Raw genomic sequence first — 20759 nt, 5'->3', positions numbered from 1 at the left:
CTACCATATGACCCAGCAATCCCACTCTTGGGCATATCTCCAGACAAAACTTTCCTTAAAATAGACACATGCACCTGCATGTTCACTGCAGCTCTATTCACAACAGCCAAGACATGGAAACAACCCAAATGTCCATTGACAGACGATTGCATTAGGAAGACGTGGTATATATACACAATGGACTACTACTCAGCCATGAAAAAGAACAAAATAATGCCGTTTCCAGCAACATGGATGCAACTAAAGACTCTCATACTGAGTGAAGTAAGTCAGAAAGAGAAAGACAAATACCATATGATACCACTTATATCTGGAATCTAATATATGGCACAAATGAACCTTTCCACAGAAAAGAAACTCATGGATTTGGAGAATAGACTTGTGGTTGCCAGGGCGGAGGGGGAAGGAGAAGGATGGATTGGGAACTTGAGGTTAACAGATGCAGACCCTTGCCTCTGGAATGGATAAGCAATGAGATCCTGCTGTGTAGCACTGGAAACTGTATCTATCTAGTCACTTATGATGGAGCATGATAATGTGAGAAAAAAGAGTGTATACATGTACAACAGAAAATTGACAGAACCATGCTGTACAGTAGAAAATTGACAGAACACTGTAAACCAGCTAGAATGAAAAAAAATCATTAAAATGAAAAAAATTAAAAAAAAAGAAGGCCTTTTCAATCCCTGGATGGGCTGCACACACCTGTAGCTTTTCCCGAAATTTTTAGTTTCATTTTTTCCTTTTGACTCTTCAGTCCGTCTAGATTATATGTTTTATGTGATGTAAATATGGATCCAATTATATCTTCTTTCAGACATCCATTATATTGACACTATTTATTAAATAATCCATCTTTTTTTCCCACTGAAAGGAAACCTTGTCAACTGCATTTTTGCACTTGCTGGGATCTAATTCTGGCTTCTCTATTTGGTTCTACTGATCTCTTTGTCTCTTCCTGAACCCACATGGACTTGACTGCAGAGCTTAGAGCATGACCCACTATTTTGCAAGGCAAGTGTACTCACTGTTCTTTTCCGTAACTTTCTCAGCTATTCTGGTCACACTCACTCTTGCATATAAGCTTTAATACCATTCCATCCAATTTGGAAACAACTCATTGAGATTTTAATTAGAATTAGATTACTTTCATATATTAATTTAGGAGAATTGACTTTTTATGGTAGTAAATCTTCCAATCCAAAAAGAGTATTTGTTCAGATCTTGTTCTATTCAATAAGAGTCTTTGGTTTTCTCCTTTTAGAGGTGGCACTTTTTTGTTAAATTCATTGTTAAGTACTTGTGGCTTTTGTTACCATCAGGAATTAAATATATTTTCCAATTTTCACTTCTAGGTGCTTGTAACAGCATCCCAGCCAGAAACACAGGGCCTACTGAAGTGGGGTACTGACAAACGTTTAAAAAGAAAGTATTGATAAAGGCTGTGGGCATAAGCAGGAGAAGTCAATGAGCAGAGAAGCATGCCAGGCTGAGCCAAAGTGGGCGGCAAAGGTTGGAAGGGAGCTGTTTACAGAATTTGGAGGGAATTCTCAGTCACAGGAGAGGATAACTGGAGAGGAGCTTTTGGGGAAGGAGGCAGCCACAGACCAGCAGAAGGTGCCACCCCACCCCCACCCCCTCCCACCTTCCACCAGAGGTTCCCATTGGCGCAGCCCAACTGGAAGCCAGAGGGCAAGGAAAGTCCAGCAGGTGAGCAGAGCTAGGTAAGAAGAGAGGGCAGCAGATCAGGAAGGTGAATGGAGAGTAGCTGGAATATGCTCAAATTTAGAAGAGAGCAAGGCGATTGAATTTTGTGACTTCACCTTGTATTAGGCCACCTGATGTTTTACCTTATTAATTAGAGTAACTTAAAAAAAAATCAGATCCTTTTGAGGATTCTGGGTATACAACTGCATCATGGCTAAAAAATAATTCTATCTCTTCTTTTCCAATGGTTCTATCGGTTATTTCATTTTCCTGTTCTATAAGTTTGCTAGGGTTGCTCTAGCAAAGATTATAAACCAAGAGGCTTACACAGCAGAAATGTATGTCTCACAGTTCTGGGAGGGAGAAGTCCAAAATCAAGGTGTTGTCAGAGCCAGACCCTTCTGAGGCTGGGAGGGAGAATCTCTTTCTTGCCTCTCCCAAGCTTCTGCTGGTTTACTGGCTCTCTCTGGTGTTCCTAGGCTTCTAGAAGCATCACCCTAATCCCTAGCTTCATGTTCACACAGCATTCTCCCTGTGTGCCTGTGTCTGTGTCCGCATTTCCCCCTTTTAGAAAGACTTCAGTCTTACTGGATTAGGGCCCAAGTCTAATGACCTCCTCTTGATTGTCTACAAAGATCCTATTTCCACATAATCCTATTTCCATACTCACAGGAACTGAGGCTTAGGACTTTAGCATTTTTTTAATGGGGAGGCAATTCAACTTGCAATTCTTGTATTTCTTTTGCTAAAACCTTTAAGATAATACTTAATAACAACAGCAATGGTAGGCATCACTAATTCCTAATTTAATTGAAATTATTTAAAGTTTCCCTCTTATAGAATATATTTGCTATTGTGTTTGTTCAACGGTCCTTACTAATTTAGAAATAGTAGTTTAATAAGCAAGTAAATGATATAGCTATTAAATTATCCCCTTCTCTTTCCATTTTACTAAAAAATTTATTAGGAATAAAACTATCACTACTTTGTTTTGAATTATTATTTTTTAATACATGTTTTCCCTACTGTACAGCATGGTGACCCAGTTACACATACATGTATACACTCTTTTTTCTCACATTATCATGCTCCATCATAAGTGACTAGATAGATACAGTTTCCAGTGCTACACAGCAGGATCTCATTGCTTATCCATTCCAGAGGCAAGGGTCTGCATCTGTTAACCTCAAGTTCCCAATCCATCCTTCTCCTTCCCCCTCCGCCCTGGCAACCACAAGTCTATTCTCCAAATCCATGAGTTTCTTTTCTGTGGAAAGGTTCATTTGTGCCATATATTAGATTCCAGATATAAGTGGTATCATATGGTATTTGTCTTTCTCTTTCTGACTTACTTCACTCAGTATGAGAGTCTTTAGTTGCATCCATGTTGCTGGAAACGGCATTATTTTGTTCTTTTTCATGGCTGAGTAGTAGTCCATTGTGTATATATACCACGTCTTCCTAATGCAATCGTCTGTCAATGGACATTTGGGTTGTTTCCATGTCTTGGCTGTTGTGAATAGAGCTGCAGTGAACATGCAGGTGCATGTGTCTATTTTAAGGAAAGTTTTGTCTGGAGATATGCCCAAGAGTGGGATTGCTGGGTCATATGGTAGTTCTATGTATAGTTTTCTAAGGTACCTCCATACTGTTTTCTGCAGTGGCTGTACCAGCTTACATTCCCACCAACAGTGCAGGAGGGTTCCCTTTTCTCCACACCCTCTCTAGCATTTGTTATTTGTGGACTTTTTAGTGATGGCCATTCTGACGGGTGTGAGGTGGTATCTCGTGGTGGTTTTGATATGCATTTCTCTAAGAATCAGGGATGTTGAGCATTTTTTCATGTGCTTGTTGGCCATCTGTGTATCTTCCTTGGAGAAATGTCTGTTGAGGTCTTTTGCCCATTTTTCCATTGGGTGGTTGGCTTTTTTGCTGTTGAGTTGTATGAGTTGTTTGTATGAAAAGGCCTTCTTAATCACTGTTAGAAAACTAGAAGTCATAGATTTAAAATTTTTAAAAATACAGTTTTTTAAAGCTCTGGGAAGACAAATTGGGTTTGTTCAAAGTCAATAGACAAAGGGTAATTTTGGAAAAAAATATTTGTGTTGTATTTAGGTGCCCATTCTGACAGTAGAGACTCTGGAGGGAAATAGGGATAGATAGGGATAGTGGGTTCTCAGCTGCTCCTGCTGTATGCAGGGGCCAGTAGGGTGCTGGACACCGGTGGTACCCCTCACCCCTGGGAGTTTTTATTGGTGTTGCTCCTGCAGGTGGCGTCCTAGGAGCTCTGAGGGATGTGGTGGTGGAGATCCCTGCCTTGCTGTTCCTTTAGGATTCCATGCCAAACATGTACCAGCATCGGAGGCTTCGCTGCTGGCCGCTCTTCCTGTGACCCAGTTCCACAGTATCTTCGAGTCTCTGCTCCAGTGCCACCTCTGAGATGTCCTTCCTGAACACCCTATCTTAATAGCACTGTCTGCTCACTGCCTGTGTCACTCCTGTCCCCTTCTCTGCAGGTCCCCTCTGACTCACCATGTGTTTACATGTTTATTGTCCGTCTGCTCATGGTCGAACTTCTTGGTTCGCAGCTGTATACAGCTGCCAACAACAGCACCTGGTATACAGAAGGTGTTAAATAAGTGTTTGCTGAATGAGTGAGTGAGTCATTTTACAGCAGCTGGCCTAGAAAAAAGTTTAAATAAAACAAAATTCATTCTTAATATTGTTAGAAAAGAGCATGGAAGGATATATACCCAGTATAAATTGTTTCGACCCTTCTTAAAGATGCTCTGTGGAAATGTCTATCCCATTCCTGGGAAAATAATCCACAGGAGTAAAAGCAGAGGGACATAAGGAGACAGAAGAGGATACTTATTTATGCATTATTTTAGCAAAAAAAATAAAGGGGGAAATTAAGTGCTGTCAGTAGGAGAATGATTGAAGAAATGGCACAACTACATTATGAAATGCTGTGCAGCAATTTATTTATTTATTTATTTATTTATTTATTTATTTATTTATTTTGTTGTTGTTGTTGTTGTTGCTATTTCTTGGGCCGCTCCCGCGGCATATGGAGGTTCCCAGGCTAGGGGTCCAATCGGAGCTGTAGCCACCGGCCTACGCCAGAGCCACACCAATGCGGTATCTGAGCCGCGTCTGCAACCTACACCACAGCTCACGGCAACGCCGGATCGTTAACCCACTGAACAAGGGCAGGGACCGAACCCGCAACCTCATGGTTCCTAGTCGGATTCGTTAACCACTGCGCCACGACGGGAACTCCCTGTGCAGCAATTTAAATGAATTAAAGCTATGCCAGGTGTTTTGGAGGGATTTGTTGAGTTCAAAAAGCAAGATTCAGAAATACGGATATAATATGATCCTTTGTGTGTATATTTAAAAATCTTTAATAAAATGAAATTATTAGTATTAAAATCTAGGAAGTTTGCCGTAACCACATAAAATGAGTAAATACAATGTACTGAGAAATAATGCAGACATACCAAGGAAATACAATTGTCTCACTTGAAAAAGATGTTACTTCATTAATTATTCATGCAGATACACTGTTTACTTTCTTATAGAATAACAAAAAGATCAAATAATACAGTAGAAGTGTGGAAAAATTCCAAGGGGAGATTGTCTCAAAGATTTTCTCAAGGAGATAAGCTCTAATGTGGCTTTAAGAGACTTGAGAATTTAGATTAAGAAGAAAGTAGAGGAGTTTCCGTCGGAACCATGAGATTGCAGGTTCGATCCCTGGCCTTGCTCAGTGGGTTAAGGATCCAGTGTTGCGGTGAGCTGTGGTGTACATTGCAGATGTGGCTCGGATCCTGTGTTGCTGTAGGTCTGGCGTAGGCTGACAGCTACAGCTCCGATTGGACCCCTAGCCTGGGAACCTCCATGTGCCGTGGGAGCAGCCCTAGAAAAGGTAGAAAGACGAAAAAAAAGAAAAAAGAAGAAGAAGAAGAAGAAAGTAGAAAATGGCTGGCAAACTTGCTTGCCAGAAAGTTATGTATGTGACTTATGTTGTCACTTACATAGGAATATCAGGCTCAAAGGCTCGTGTACATAAGTTCCATAAACCAGAAGCATTTATACAAAGTTCTATAAATCAAGATGATAGGCCCATTCATAATGGTGTGATTAAATAATTTGCATCATTAGTATATCATTTTTCAAAAAAGATCACGTTAATGCACCCACCGAAGGGTTATATTCAGCGTGACATGATGCAGTCATTGGGACATCATCACTCGCTTGAATAACCGCAGTGTCGCGATACGTAGTAAACAGAATATAAGATAAGCAAAAAAAAATGTTAGCTATTTGTAGTTGTAAGAAAAGAAACTGAATTGTTTGTACAGTCAACTGTTCTGAAGGTTCCCAGACTCCATCCCTCGTCAGCACGTGTAGTTGAGAATGGCGGGTGGTGCAAATCCTGATGAGACTAACCATGGCCTCTTTCACAGTGAGAGTCACCGTTCATTGCATTGAGGAGTAATTCATTCGCTGCTTAAGAAGTCTCAAACTTAGAGAAAAAAATTGCAAGGAGGGTACAAAGAACTCTTTCTAGGAACCACTTCAGAGAAAGATGCCTGCACGATGCGCCCCAAATCCCTGCATATTTAGTGTGTATTGTGTATTCCTACAAACAGCGGTATTCTCTGACATCAATAAAATTCACCCCCCCATCAGGAAATTAACATTGATATAATACTACTATCTCACCCTCAGACAGCATTCAAGGCTTTGTGCTTGTCCCAATACTGGTTTTCTAGCAGAAGGATCCAGTTCAAAATCACAGGTTGAGCTTAGTTTATCATTTCCCTTTATGTATTTGTTTATTTTTTCCTTTTTAAGGGCTGCACCTGTGGCATATGGAAGTTCCCAGGCTAGGGGATGAATCGGAGCTGCAGCACAGCAATGCGGGATCCTTAACCCACTGAGTGAGGCCGGGGATTGAACCCACATCCTCATGGATCGTAGTCGGGTTTGTAATCCGCTGAACCACAATGGGAACTCCCTGTCATTTCTCTTTAATCTTCCTGCTCTTTCCCTGATTGTCATGACCTTGACCCTTCAAAGCTGACAGGCCAGTTATTTTGCGGGTTTCCGTGCATTTGGGTTTCCGATTTTCCTCGTGATTAGAGTCGCACATGTCTGTCGCAGGAACACCACAAGCATGATGCTGTGTTCTCTTGGATTCTGTCAGGTGGCATGCGATCTCCATTTGTCGCAATCCAGATGTTGGGTACTTTGATGCTTTGACTGAGGTGAAATCGGCCACCAAGAACTTCTCTTTTTCAGTTTGTAATTAATCCGTATTTTGTAGGGAGGTATTTTGAGACCATGTAAACATCCAATTCCTCATCACGCTTTCAAGTTACTCATTTATTTGTATCAGTGTGAACTCTTGGTTTTCTGGTTTATTTAATTCCTTGCTGAAATTATTTAGTTCGATCTGCAAATTGTACCAGATTTGAACCCCTTCAGTCTGGTCCCTGATTGCAGCCTGTCCTTATCATTCTTTAAGCACAACAAGAAATTCCAAGCTCCTTTTGTTCTTTCTCTGTGCCAGCCATGGAATCAGCCGTTTCTCCACGGTGCTCTGGTTGCTTGAAGTATAGTATCGAGAAAGCAGTATGGGAGTCCTGGATGTGCTCCGTGCTGTGCAGCTGTCCCCGCTCCCAGGGGCTTTGGGTGGACAGAACGAGGAAATACATGTCAACACACACATGCATTTTTACATTGATTTTTTCCTCTAGCTCTATTTATTGAACACCATGTGTTTACACCAACACGAGGAGTTTTAGCTTTCTTCTTTCCCATGAGAGTAACTCCCTTCTCAGACAATGAGAAACCTAGCTCCCATTATCATTATTGGTATCCAGTCAATTGGAATCCCATGTGAATGCCCATTTCACTCGCAGAGGCTCTGGCACTCTTCATCAGCCCACCTCCACCCCCTGCCCTCCCGTGAAGACGCCTTCTTCCCATCCCAACATCCTGCACTAGGCAGTTACCTTCCCTGAAGCACAGCCAGCCTCCTCCGGCCAGTCAGGTGCAAACCCCTGCTCTGGGAACACGGCAGCTCCACCTGCCGCTCACAGATGCCTGTATTGCTCAAGCCTGCTGACTAGTCTTTACCTTGGATTTTATCAAGCTCTTTACCTATTCATACCTCCTTAGTAAGAGGGTGTAACCTCAGTGGATTTTCTGAGGGCCGCGTGTCTCACAAAGGGGATTTAATGGAGCCCCCTGGTAACGTGGCCTGAGGGGGTCCTGTCCGCTCACCTGCTCCATCTGGCCTGGAAGAGGGACACTCACGTGCTGCGGATGGAAGCGGATGGAATGTAACTGAGGGAGCAGCTCCTTCTGCGCACCAGGAAGCCTGCACCAAGGGCCTCTGCAGCCCTCACCACCCGCTCCGTTGCAAAGGCTGCCTTTTCCCAAACCCCCCTTTCTTAAGTTGGGCGGAAGACAGAAACCCCAGGGTGCAGCTGCCATGTGTGGCACGAAATGGGGTGGCGCTCCGCCTGCTGCCACCCCTTAGGGCTTTGCCCCTTCCCACACCGTTTAGAGACTAGTGAATTGAGAAAAGCAAAGGCCTCTGGCGGAGACGGTTTTCTTGACTGGAGATCTGATATTTTAAATCCGACTAAAGACACCATTGTCTTTTGCCATTAAATGACTGAAGGTGAAACTTCGTGAACCTAATGTATCAGGGAGAGTAATTACGAGCTAATTTAATAGCTAAATCATCCCATCTAAATTGGAAAGTGTTTAAAGCAGAGTCTGTGCTCATAAACATTTAATATTTTATACTAATTTTTATTTTATGCCTGCAATAAACATGATTTAGCTGTGTTGTCTTATATGTGAAAGGTTTGGAAATGCTCATGATGGACTCGTATGTCTTTGGCTCTCTGACACCGACTCACAAGGCTGCCATTGCTCCGCTTTCTTTTGCTTACATTTCAACAATAATGACCGGGCCAGAAGGACAGGCCGCCGCGTTCCCCAACGGCGGCTTGGGGAGAGGCCGCGCTGGCCGCGGAGAGGTGGTGTGGTGGCGGCCGCCCTCTGCGCGGGCTTCCTGGGGCCCTGGTGCAGCCGACTCCTTAGGGTTATGTTGCATCTGTAGCAGATGACAGCTTTCACACCAGTAGGTAGGACAAGGTGGAAAGGGGGTGGGGACCGTCTCCCTGGAACTTAAATAACTGAGAACATTCCAGTCACAGGTTCCGATTTGTTCACCTGCAACCCGAGGTGTGAGTGTGTTACCGCCTTCACGGCTTTCGGAATCATCTTGTTTTTTGACAGCAGTCACACCAGCTCCATCTCCAGAGGCTTTCAGGGCAGAGCTCGAGTCTTTGCGTTGCATCTGAATCGCTCAGACACACAGAACATTCCAGCAGCTCCAAGACGGGGCTCGGGGAGCAAGCATCCAGGCGCAATGTAGAACCCAGCCAGATTATGTATTGATATGATGGCGTGCCCTCTTTTGGTTTTAGATATGTTTTTTAAGTTCCTCAAATCCAGATCGTTTTCAGCTTTTGTTTTATTTTCATCTGTTTGTGGCAGCTTTTAGATTATTTTCACACCTGGCTGGCTATGGAGGGTAGCAAGGCCCTGGAGCACATCCACCAGCATGGCCGAGGCGTTTCCCAGCCCTGCCCGGCTGGAGGAATTGGAGAGAAAATGACTTTCCACACGTCCCTGACTCAGCTCGGGACACCCGCCCTCAGCCTCAACCCAGGGGTCCTTCAAGGCCTCCTCAGGTGCAGGTTCCTCCTTGGAGTCTTCTTCGATCCCACAGCCCAGGCCTCCCTCCCCTCCTTTGAAGAGCTGCTGGGTTTGGCTGCTTCCCCATGGCCCTCGTCGCTTTGGGCAGCTCGTGAGGCTTTACTCCCGTGCTTCGTGCCATCTCCCCATCTCTCTGGGTAACTCTCAGTGCTTTGAAGGCAGGTGCTGAACAGAATTCAACCTTGACTCTCTTATGATGCCTCAGTAGCACATAAGCAGGTGTTGCATGAATAAAGGAAAGCAGGGAGTCAGGCGGGGCGCCGGAGTGTTGGGGGTGAAAGCCTGTGCGTGTTGTGGTTGGCACCCAGGCTGCAGCTGTAACCGTGAGTTACAGTTGTCTTAAGAGTGAGGCCCCCGAGCTGATGGAAAGGATAATGTCACACCAGGCAAGGACGGATGTCACCCCCAAACTCCACTGTGGCCTTGGCTCCAATATACTTAGTTCTTCTCCTGAAATCCCTGTGGCTTGGAGATGCCTGTGAAGAATCAGAGGTGTTCTCTGCTCCGTGGTCAGGAGCAGCTCAGAATGGGGATCTGAAATGTTCAGGTAAAAATATCAAGCTTTAGGAGTTCCCGTTGTGGCTCAGCAGTAATGAACCCAACTAGTATCCATGAGGATGAGGGTTTGATCCCTGACCTTGCTCAGTGGGTTAAGGATCCGGCGGTGCCGTGAGCTGTGGGGTAGGTTGCAGATGAGGCTCCGACCCTGTGTTGCTGCCGCTATGGCTGCAGCTCCGATTCGACCCCTAGCCTGGGAACTTCCATGTGCCGCGGGTGTGGCCGAAAGAAAAAAAGAAAGGAAGAAAAAAAAAGAAGAAAAGAAAAAGAAAAATCTCCAAGCTTTAAAGGAAAAAGAAAAAGCCATGTTTGTTTACTGAAGACAGAAGCAGATGAGAGTCCAGCCTAAGGATGACAGAGGAGGCCCCGGCGGCATCTCTCGACGCGCTGGTCCAGGCGATCCCTCGGCCCCACCTCGGCAGCCACGTACCAGCCTGTGCAACATGAATCACACACCTACCCGGCAGCCGCTCCATCAGCTAAGCGGTGCCCCCCCGTAACTGTCTCCCGCCCTGTCCCCCCTGGCGCTCTGTGGTCGTGGGCGCCTTGCTCTCTCCTCCCGATTGAGTGGAGTGCTTCTTTGGCCTTGGGCTTCGTTGCATAGAGCCTGGCTTTGGACACTCTCCAGCCTCTCTCCTCTCTGCTTACAAAAGAGCTAGGCTGAGAGGGCAAATTGGGACCAGAAAAGTTTTTTTGGAACTTCTTTTGGCGACAAGCCTAAAAGGCCATTAAAGCTAAAAGCCATGTAATTTTTCTGCTGGGCAGAGAATGGAGTGGGGGGTCTGGTTCTACTTACGAAGTAAGATTCCTGCTTTTGTGGGAAGTTTGTGGTAGAAACAACCCATTTTGTGTCCTGAGTTTAAAAATGATTTCCTCTGCTCTGCTAGGTGAATAAATCATCGTGCTCCATGACGACGGAAATAGCCATTTTGTTCACATAAGAAAGCCTCTGGCAGCTTGAAAACAACAGACGATAAAGCATCCATGCTGGGTATCACGAAGTCGTAACTTTTTCAAGTGCGTGTCTTTGAAGAATGTTAAAGAATAAAGACATCCGGTAAAGGTCAGCTTCGTGTTCCTATTTCAGGACTGTGTTCATCTGACATTTCGGTTGAGGAGAGACAGTTTCTCTGCTACTCAGAGAGGAAGTAAAAGTTGTCTGACGGCAGATGTAATGCCGCTGTTAAACAAAGCCCTGGTATTAACTTCCTCTCTGTTCTAAGTCATTGGGGGTGGAGGGGCCGGCTTGGTCTTTGCCAGATGGAGGAAGGCAAACAGTAAAGAAAATAAAACAGTTCCCAATCCACGAAAAGGCAAACACAAAACCATTGTAAGGGAAACGCTTTCGACAGGCGTCTCTCGTTTTTAACACATGCACTCAAAGAGGCAGCCTAAAAAAGTGACTTGGAGGGAAGAAGGAAACAAAATACTGGCGGAACGTCCTACAGATCTCAAATCTCATGTTGATTTGGAGGCATAAAGTGCTAACTAGAGACATTCGTGTGAGTTTAGACAGCTTGGTCTGATTGACGCTATTCAGCAATGGTGGGTGACTTAAACCAGTGCAAGACCTTAGAACGGTCATTGTCAGAAACGGAACCTTGATTGGTTTCCATGCCTCCCTCGGCCACTTAATCCCTGGTGCAGAGGCCTGAGGTCCTGGCCGGCCGGACTGCCCACTGGGCATGCATGCGGGCAGGCCTGGCAGCCCCAGCCTCAACTGCGCTCTGGGCATAGCCCAGCATCATTTCACACACCCTGCTCCGATACCACCAGGCCTCTGCCCCCACACCAAACCCCCTCTGCTTCTTCAGCAGCCGCACTTCTGCTGACTCTAATGCATCTTCTTCTTACAGGCTGTGTTTGGGGCCGGCTGGCAAAGACCACTGCCTCTCCTGTGGGCTTCAGACCAGCGAGGAAACGAGCGGAGATGTTTTCAGTTTGCCGCCGCTGTGACTGTCTCCCCACAAGCCCGTCTTTCCGGCCCCGCCCACCGCGGTTCCCTCATTTGGACCATGGCTGGTGTCTGCGGGTTGAATTCTGCGTAAGAAAAATCACCTGCCCACCTGCCTGCTCCTTGACATGATCCTGCAGCTGAGATATTTTATTACTTACAGGGCCCTTATGGTAAAATCTTTTCTATCCATTGATCATAAATACCTACATATTCAAGTTTCCAGATAAACCCTTTTATATAAAGCTACTGGTATATCTTTAAACAATGATGCTCGAGAAAAAATTATTTAAATATTTGTGGAAGAAGTAGGTAGTCATGACTTTTTTGAAAAAAAATTCGATTTATCACGATTTTTAAGAGTATATTGGAGTTCCCGTCGTGGCTCAGTGGTTAACAAATCCGACTAGGAACCATGAGGTTGCGGGTTCGGTCCCTGCCCTTGCTCAGTGGGTTGAGGGTCCCGCATTGCCGTGAGCTGTGGTGTGGGTCGTGGATGAGGCTCGGATCCAGCGTTGCTGTGGCTCTGGTGTAGGCCGGCAGCTACAGCTCCGATTTGACCCCTAGCCTGGGAACCTCCATATGCCGCAGGAGTGGCCCAAGAAAATGGCAAAAAGACAAAAAAAAAAAGTGTATTATATGCACATATTGTTGATACATCTATAAGAGATGAGTTTTTTCCTTTATGAAGGGAAGACCTGGAAAGAGTCCAGGATGCAGGATTTTAATTGAGCGTGTACTTACGGGATGTGGAAGCTGTTACGTGTTTGGAGGAAGCGCGAAGGAAAATATCCTGCTCAGCTGAAGGGAGCGTGGAACCAACTCAGTTTTGCTGGAGATCACACACGTGCATGTTATCACCGTGGAAAATATCACCCATCACTTGGCAAGGACCTTGGGTTGCCATTACAAAGGACACGTGTGTCAATGGCTCAATGGTTTATTTTATTGGGATGTCCGAGAAGCACATATTTTGGGGAACTCTGAATGCTCTTTTCTGACTACTAACTTCTGAGTATGTCAGGTTAATGATAAAAGAGGGTCCCCCCCTCCCGAATCTCTCTCTCTCACCCCCTCTTTTTTTAAAATTCACAGGTAAGGAGTTCCCGTCGTGGCACAGTGGTTGGCAAATCCAACTAGGAACCATGAGGTTGCGGGTTCAATCCCTGGCCTCACTCAGTGGGTTAAGGATCCGGCATTGCCGTGAGCTGTGGTGTAGATTGCAGACGTGGCTCGGATCCCTCGTTGCTGTGGCTCTGGTGTAGGCCAGCGGCTATAGCTCCAATTCGACCCCTAGCCTGGGAACCTCCATGTGCCTTAGGAGCGGCCCAAGAAATGGCAAAAAGACAAAATAAATAAATAAAATAAAATTCACAGGTAACTTCCTCACACTCTTGATAGTCTATGACTCTTTCTGTTTTAGGAAGATGCTGGAACGGGAGTAGGAGGCAAGCTACCCTAGGTACATATCAAGACAGTCATGATTTGAGACCTACGAGGAGCACTTCACTGTGAAAAAAAGGCAGGTTCCCTGTTCTAGAAAATATTGAAATGCTATCCAAGGTCTCTCTACCTCTAAGATTCCTGAATCCATTGTGTAATTGATTATTGTTTATTATTTGGTTACTCTCCACTGAATGATGAGCAGAAGAGGCATTTTTCGGTTCTTTTTTTTTTTTTCAATAAGGCAATACAAAAAGAAATCCTATGCATTCTAACCTATTCCGTCTTGCATGATGCCCTTTGATGTGCAAGAAAATGAGGAATTATTCTAGAAATCTACCAAAAAATTTTTAATGCAAAACGAGCAAGGCTGTTTTGTTGCTGCTACTGGTGCAACATTTTCTCACGGTTATGTTCTTGAAACACGAATCTGTGATAGTTTAAGAGTGGAATACATAATTTAATACTGCCCAAGGCCAGCATTAGCTAAAGCAGATGTTTGTGAAAGATGCATGTCTTTATTGGAGGTTTGAGCTGCCCTGATTCGGTCCATTTCACTCTGCCTCCCTTTCGGTGCTGACCACAGCCTTCTCTGCTGCAAGGATGGAGCCTGAGAACAACCCCCTTAAAGGCACCCGGGAGAGCCCGTTATACCCGACAGTGAAGCTGCCCCAAATGCAGAAGGCGGTTGTCTCTGGGGGCTAGTTTACAAATCCAGCCGTTGACACATCACTGAACCCCCGAATCTCACAATGGGAAGACCCTCAGAAAGTCACTGGTTCTCCTGGATGCTGATTCTTTGCAGTATCCCAGCCATGCGGTTAAACACCTGCAATGATGGGAAACCTCCAGAGTCGTGCATTTGCTCGGAGACAACATAGTTCTCCAAGGAAGCAGTGTGAGGGTGGTGAGTAAGAGCGCAGACCTTGGGATCCCAGCTCTGCCCTGTCTTCACTGTGTGACCCTGCGCTGGTTAATTTAACCTTTCTGTCTCTGTTTTCTCATGGCATTTGCCTATAGGGTTGTTGTGAGGATCCCATGAGATAATGGATGTGTAACCCTTAACCCAGGGTCCAGCATGTTGTTAGGGCTGAGTGCAATCATGTAAAAACATTGTTATCATTTAATGTTTGGTCAGTGTCCTTTTCACCGGGTCTCCAGCCTTCGATTCTGGTTCTGCGCCCCAGAGCCAGCCCGCTGTTAATCCTTCTTCCGTGTGCCTGTCATCTGGGTATTTGAAAATGTCCAGCCTTTCCGCCTCTTCTCCCCGAGCCTTAGGACTTTTGTTATGATCACCCCTCGTTGCTCACATCTCAGCCCTGGGCCTTTGCACTTGCTGTTTTCTCTCAGCCCCGACTGCCTCCTCTGTCCCTTCCAACTCCTGGTCTGATCAAATCCAGCTCATCCTCCAGGTCTCAACTAAGATGTCCCTTCTGCCTGCAAGCATCCCCCGATCCCTGACACGTTTCCCACTACCGTCTCCCTTATTTCCCCCCCAAGCACCGCCTGCAGTTTGGCAGGAAGCGGAAGATGCGGGGAAGAATCTGGCTGAGGAGGAGGGGAAAAAAACACATGGGTCCTCACTTGAAACGAAGTAAGTGTAACCATGTGGACGTGAACTCAAGTCACAGAGGATGAGACGAATACTGCCGTGTCTTTGGGGGGCAGTGGTTTTACCTCTTGTGGCTAAAGCATTGGTCTCCAGGAGGTGGGGCCATGTCTTCTTCATGGTTAATCCCCAGAGCCTAGCATGGGCCCTGGCGCGACATTGGCAGCTCACTAGCTATTTTTTAAACATGTTTGTAAACTTCTTTTCATTTTTTTATTACTCAATGAATTTTTTACATTTATAGTTGTATAATGATCATCACAATCCAATTTCATAGGATTTCCATCCCACAACCCCGGCGCATCCCCCCACCCCCCAAACTGTCTCCTTTGGAAACCATAAGTTTTTCAAAATCTGAGAGTCAGTATCTGTTCTGCAAAGAAGTTCATTCTGTCCTGTTTTTCAGATTCCACATGTCAGTGAAAGCATTGGATGTTGGTGTCTCATTGTCTGACTGACCTCACTTAGCATGATAATTTCCAGGTCCATCCATGTTGCTAAAAATGCTGGTATTTCGTACTTTTTAATGGCTAATATTCCATTGTGTATATGTACCACATCTTCTGGATCCACTCCTCTGTCGATGGACATGTTTCCATGTCTTGGCTATTGTAAATAGTGCTGCAATGAACATCAGAGTACATGTGTCTTTGCAAGTTGTGGTTTTCTCTGGGTAGATGCCCAGGAGTGGGATTGCTGGATCAAATGGTAGTTCTATGTTTAGTTTTCTGAGGCATCTCCATACTGCTTTCCACAGTGGTTGCACCCATTTACAATCCCATCAACAGTGTACTAGGGTTCCTTTTTCTCCACACCCTCTCCAGCACTTACTGTTTGTAGACTTTTTGATGATGGCCATTCTGGCTGGTGTAAGGTGGTACCTCAGAGTGGTTTTGATTTGCATCTCTCTAAGAATGAGTGACGTTGAACATCTTTTCATGTGTTTTTTGGCCATCTGTATGTCTTTGGAGAACTGTCTGTTTAGATCTTCTGCCCATTTTTTGATGGGGTTGTATGTTTTTTTGGCATGGAGCTGCAGAAGGTGTTTGTAAATTTTGGAGATCAATCCCTTGTCAGTTGATTCACTTGCAAAGATTTTCTCCCATTCTGTGGTTTGTCTTTTCATTTTGCTTAGGGTTTCCTTTGCTGTGCAGAAACTCTGAAGTTTGATTAGGTCCCATTTGTCTATTTTTGTTTTTACTGTCATTACTCTAAGAGGTGGATCTGAGAAGATGTTGCTGTGGTTTATGTCAGAGAGTGTTTGGCCTATGTTTTCCACTAAGAGTTTGATATCGTCTGGTCTTATATCTAGGTCTTTAATCCATTTGGAGTTTATTTTTGTGTATGGTGTTAGGGAGTGTTCTAATTTCATTCTTTTCCATGTGGCTGTCCAGTTTTCCCAGCACCACTTATTGAACAGGCTGTCTTTTCTCCATTGTATATTCTTGCCTCCTTTGTCATAGATTAGTTGGCTGTAGGTGTGTGGGTTTAATTCTGGGCTTTCTATCCTGTTCCACTGATCTATATTTCTGTCTTTACAACAAATACTAAAAGAACTTCTCTAGGCAGAAAAGAAAAGGCTGCAACAGGAAACAAAAATACCACAAATGACAAGGCTCACCAGTAAAGGTATATATATATAGTAAAGATATGAAATCATCCATGCATAGTTATGCCACCAAAATCAGAAATCATAAGAAGAGGTGGGTACACATGCAGGACACCGGAGATGCACTTGCAATTAAGAGACCAACAACTTAAAACCCTCTCATATAAATACAGACTCTTATACCAAAACTTCAGAATAACTGCAAACCAAAAATCTGCAATTGATACACAAACAAATAAGAAAAATCAATGCAAATACAACACTAAAGATAGTCATCAAACCAGAAGAGGAGAGAACAAGAGAAGAAGGGAAGAAAAAAGAGCAAGAAAAACAAATCCAAAGCAATTAACGAAATGGCGATGAGAACATACATATCAGTAATTACCTTAAATGTTAATGGACTGCGATGTTTGGGATGTTATTTGAAAGAAGGAAAAATACACTTCACCTTTGTGCACCTTCATCTCCTAAGAAAACCTATGGATTGTTTGATGGGGGTAAATGAACATTTCTTATAAACACATACCAAGGACATGCCTGTGGCTAAAGTGAGTGGATAGCGTTGTGCAAAGGAGAGTTGCCACCAACTCATTTCTTTATAGTCCGTAAGGAAACAAACGTATCGTATACTGTTAATTCTGTAAACAGATGCACGTTCAAAAGATCTATTATGGTCTTGCAATCTTAATCTAATCTATTTTAGATATTTTAATTTTTTCCTCTCTTGGGAAATACATGTAGTAGTGTAGAAAATACTTCATGACATTTTCATATAAGGTGACATAACATTTTATACATAAACATGAAATTTGTTGTAGAAAATTCTTTAAACCAAACATTTTAATCTAGGACTTCAATTTAATCTGTCCCTTGAATCTATTTTTATGTGGCCCTTAAAACCATATCCAAAAATCCGTTGCTAATGTAGCAATAAAAATATTTTGGGTACTGACAGCCTCTTTGGAGTATGTATATATAAAGTTGCAAACCTGTATTCATATTCTTTTCTGTCATAGGTTGTACTAAAATCCAAAATGGCTTTTACACCATTTTTTAAACCAATCTTTTTTCCTTTAATGGTGGTACCACATCTGCTATAAATGACTGCTGCTTTGGGGATTAAATATTTTGTCAGTGAAGTTACCACCAGAACACTAAATTAATGGATAAAATTTTCAGAATAAGCGGCATAGGTAAATTTTATTAGGCCTTATTCAAAATTTGTTCATTATCAAACCATGCCATTTTTTTCCCCAGAAAGGGGAAAAAAATGGCTTGTTTTTTGTTGCTAGGCTATATTTTGTGTAGTAAAGAAAAAATTCTTTGGTCCATGTTGTAATCTTCATTCATACTGCAATTTTAAGGCTGTCTTATATGTACTATAGTAAATAAATGATTTTGAGATTTGAGGCTCCTAAAAAATGTTAATGGATTAAATGCCCCAACCAAAAGACACAGACTGGCTGGATGGATACAAAAACAAGATCCATATATACACTGCCTTCAAGAGACTCATTTCACTTCTAGGGACGTGCACAGATTGAAAGTGAGAAGATGGAAGAAAATATTCCATGCAAACAGGAATCAAAAGAAAGCTGGAGTAGCAATACTCATAACAGACAAAATAGACTTCAAAATGAAGAATATTTTAGGGACAAGGAAGGTCACTACCTTATGATCAAAGGATCAATCCAAGAAGAAGACATAACAATTTTAAATACCTACGCACCCAACATAGGTTCACCACAATATATAAGGCAACTGCTAACAACCTTAAAAGGACAAATCGGCAATAACACAACCATAGTGGGGGACTTTAACACTCCACTTACAGCAATGGACAGATCATCCAGACAGAAAATCAATAAGGAAACACAGGCCCTGAATGAAGCATTAAACCAGGTGGACTTAACAGATATTTACAGGACATTCCATCCAAAAGCAACAGAATACACGTTCTTCTCAAGTGCACATGGAACATTCTCTAAGATTGATCACATCCTGGGCTACAAATCCAACCTCAGTAATGTTAAGAAAATTGAAATCATATCAAGCATCTTTTCTGACCACAATGCTATACACCTGGAAATCAGCAACAAGAAAAAAACTGCAAAAAACACAAACATGTGGAGACTCAACAACATGCTACTAAACGACCAGTGGATCACTGAAGAAATCAAAGAGGAAATTGAAAAATACCTAGAAGCAAATGACAACGAAGATACGACACTGTAAACTTCTTTTCTGAGAGCTCACACATCCCTTTTGCAACTGGCTCCTCTGATAAAGCTCCTCCCAGCTCTTCTTCTTCTTCTTTTTTTTTTTTTTTTTTAATTGTTGCTGCCTTGGCAGAGTTGTGAAGCAGGACTCTTCTGTGACACTAAACACCTCTCCCTTTCCTGCCCCATCTCGCACCGAAGGCTGCAGGTATATAGCTTGGCAAACAAGACCCTTTGTCTTGTGAAGGAGAGAGGATCAGACCTGCCCTCTTTACTTCACACAGAAGGTGAGGGCAGGAAGGCAGACCCCTGGTATCATGAAATGACAGGAGGTCACGGGAGCTCTGTGGCACTCCAGCCTATAGCCTCATTCTTGGCCTTGGTCTGAGTATTACATTGTCATCTGAAGCACCACAGCTTGATCGTCACACAGCATGCCTGTGCCTGTGCCTGCTAGTGCCAGCTGTCCCCTCCCCTTAGCTAGGACAAGCCCGTGATTCAGGGGGCCCTTCTAGGAAACACACAAAGGCAGGGGCCTATTCTATTCTGATGGCACCTCGCCCAGCCTTTGCCGTGAGGGGAAGGCCTTCTTACCTTCAAAGTCCTGACCCATATTAGGAATACATCTCCATCCTCCTCGGTCTTCTGGAAAGGCTTGAGCCCTGAACTGATTCTAAACTTTGAGTCCTTCTCCAAGGGTCTGGAAACAGCTGGAGAGACTTTGGACCAAGGCCAGAGAAAGAAAGGTTTGCGCCTTTTTGCTCTCCCACCCCTGGACTCTCCCTTGGACATATTTAGCCCAAGCTGGGGACAACCCTGCCCAAATCACAGGCTAGAGTCCACAGCTGCGCTTGGCCAGTGCTCAGACCCGATTGAGAAGCGATCGTGAAGCCGGCCCTGGCAGGAGACAGGCGTAACCAGACTGCAGGGCCAGTAGGGAGACTGGACTGTGAACCCAGACCCACCAGCCAGGAAGCCAGTTTGGCAGCTCAGGCCACGCCAGAGGCCTCCACGTCCCAGCCCGGTGGAATGCACTTAGCCCAGTGTGTGTGGAAGGAGGGAGGGTAGATGGAGAGCAGCCTTTCTGAAGGAGAAGGAACCACGATGAGGGCTGAGGCTGGTGTGAAAGCGGAGCTAACGGGGTGGCCCAGATGGATGCTGAGCCTTTATCTTGGGAATTCTAAAACTGGCATGTCAGAGGTGATGGCATCTGACCCTCAGACCAGCCGGGGCAAGAAAAGAACCCATGGGATTTGGGAGGGAAGGGGTTACCACCCAGATACTCTGAGACTTAACTATTTTTTGGCTGCCCCACAGCATGTGGAGTTTCTGGGCCAGGGAGCGATCCAAGCCACAGCTGTGACTACACCACAGCTGTGGCAATGCCAGATCCTTTGACCCACTGCACCAGGCCAGGGATCGAACCTGTGTCCTGGCGCTGCAGAGACACCACGGCGGGAACTCCCACAAGACTTACTTTTGCATGAGCTGTTACCACTCTGGTGTGTGAACCCTGCCTGAGCATTAACAAGTTTCCAGATTTCCTGGCCCGAGTTAGACCACAGATAGTATACGGTGTCCCAAAGTTGGGTTTTCAGTCATTTGTCAAGATCGCACGTGCACTTTTTTGAAATTCTGTGCAAGAGCCTGTGGCCATCCAACTGTAGTAAACCTAAGTGCTCTAACTGATAGATTGATAGCTAACATGCTATAGCTCAACAAGGTAAGAGCTTTTAAGATTTATCTTTTTGAAGTGTGGTTGATTTACAATGCTGTGTTAATTTCTGCAGTACAGCGAAGTGATTCAGTTGTATGTATACATGTGTGTGTTTTTCCATTATGGTTTATCAT

Source organism: Phacochoerus africanus, chromosome 15, assembly GCF_016906955.1.
Source record: "Phacochoerus africanus isolate WHEZ1 chromosome 15, ROS_Pafr_v1, whole genome shotgun sequence".
Taxonomy (NCBI): domain Eukaryota; kingdom Metazoa; phylum Chordata; class Mammalia; order Artiodactyla; family Suidae; genus Phacochoerus; species Phacochoerus africanus.
Note: the sequence above shows the minus strand (reverse complement) of the source record.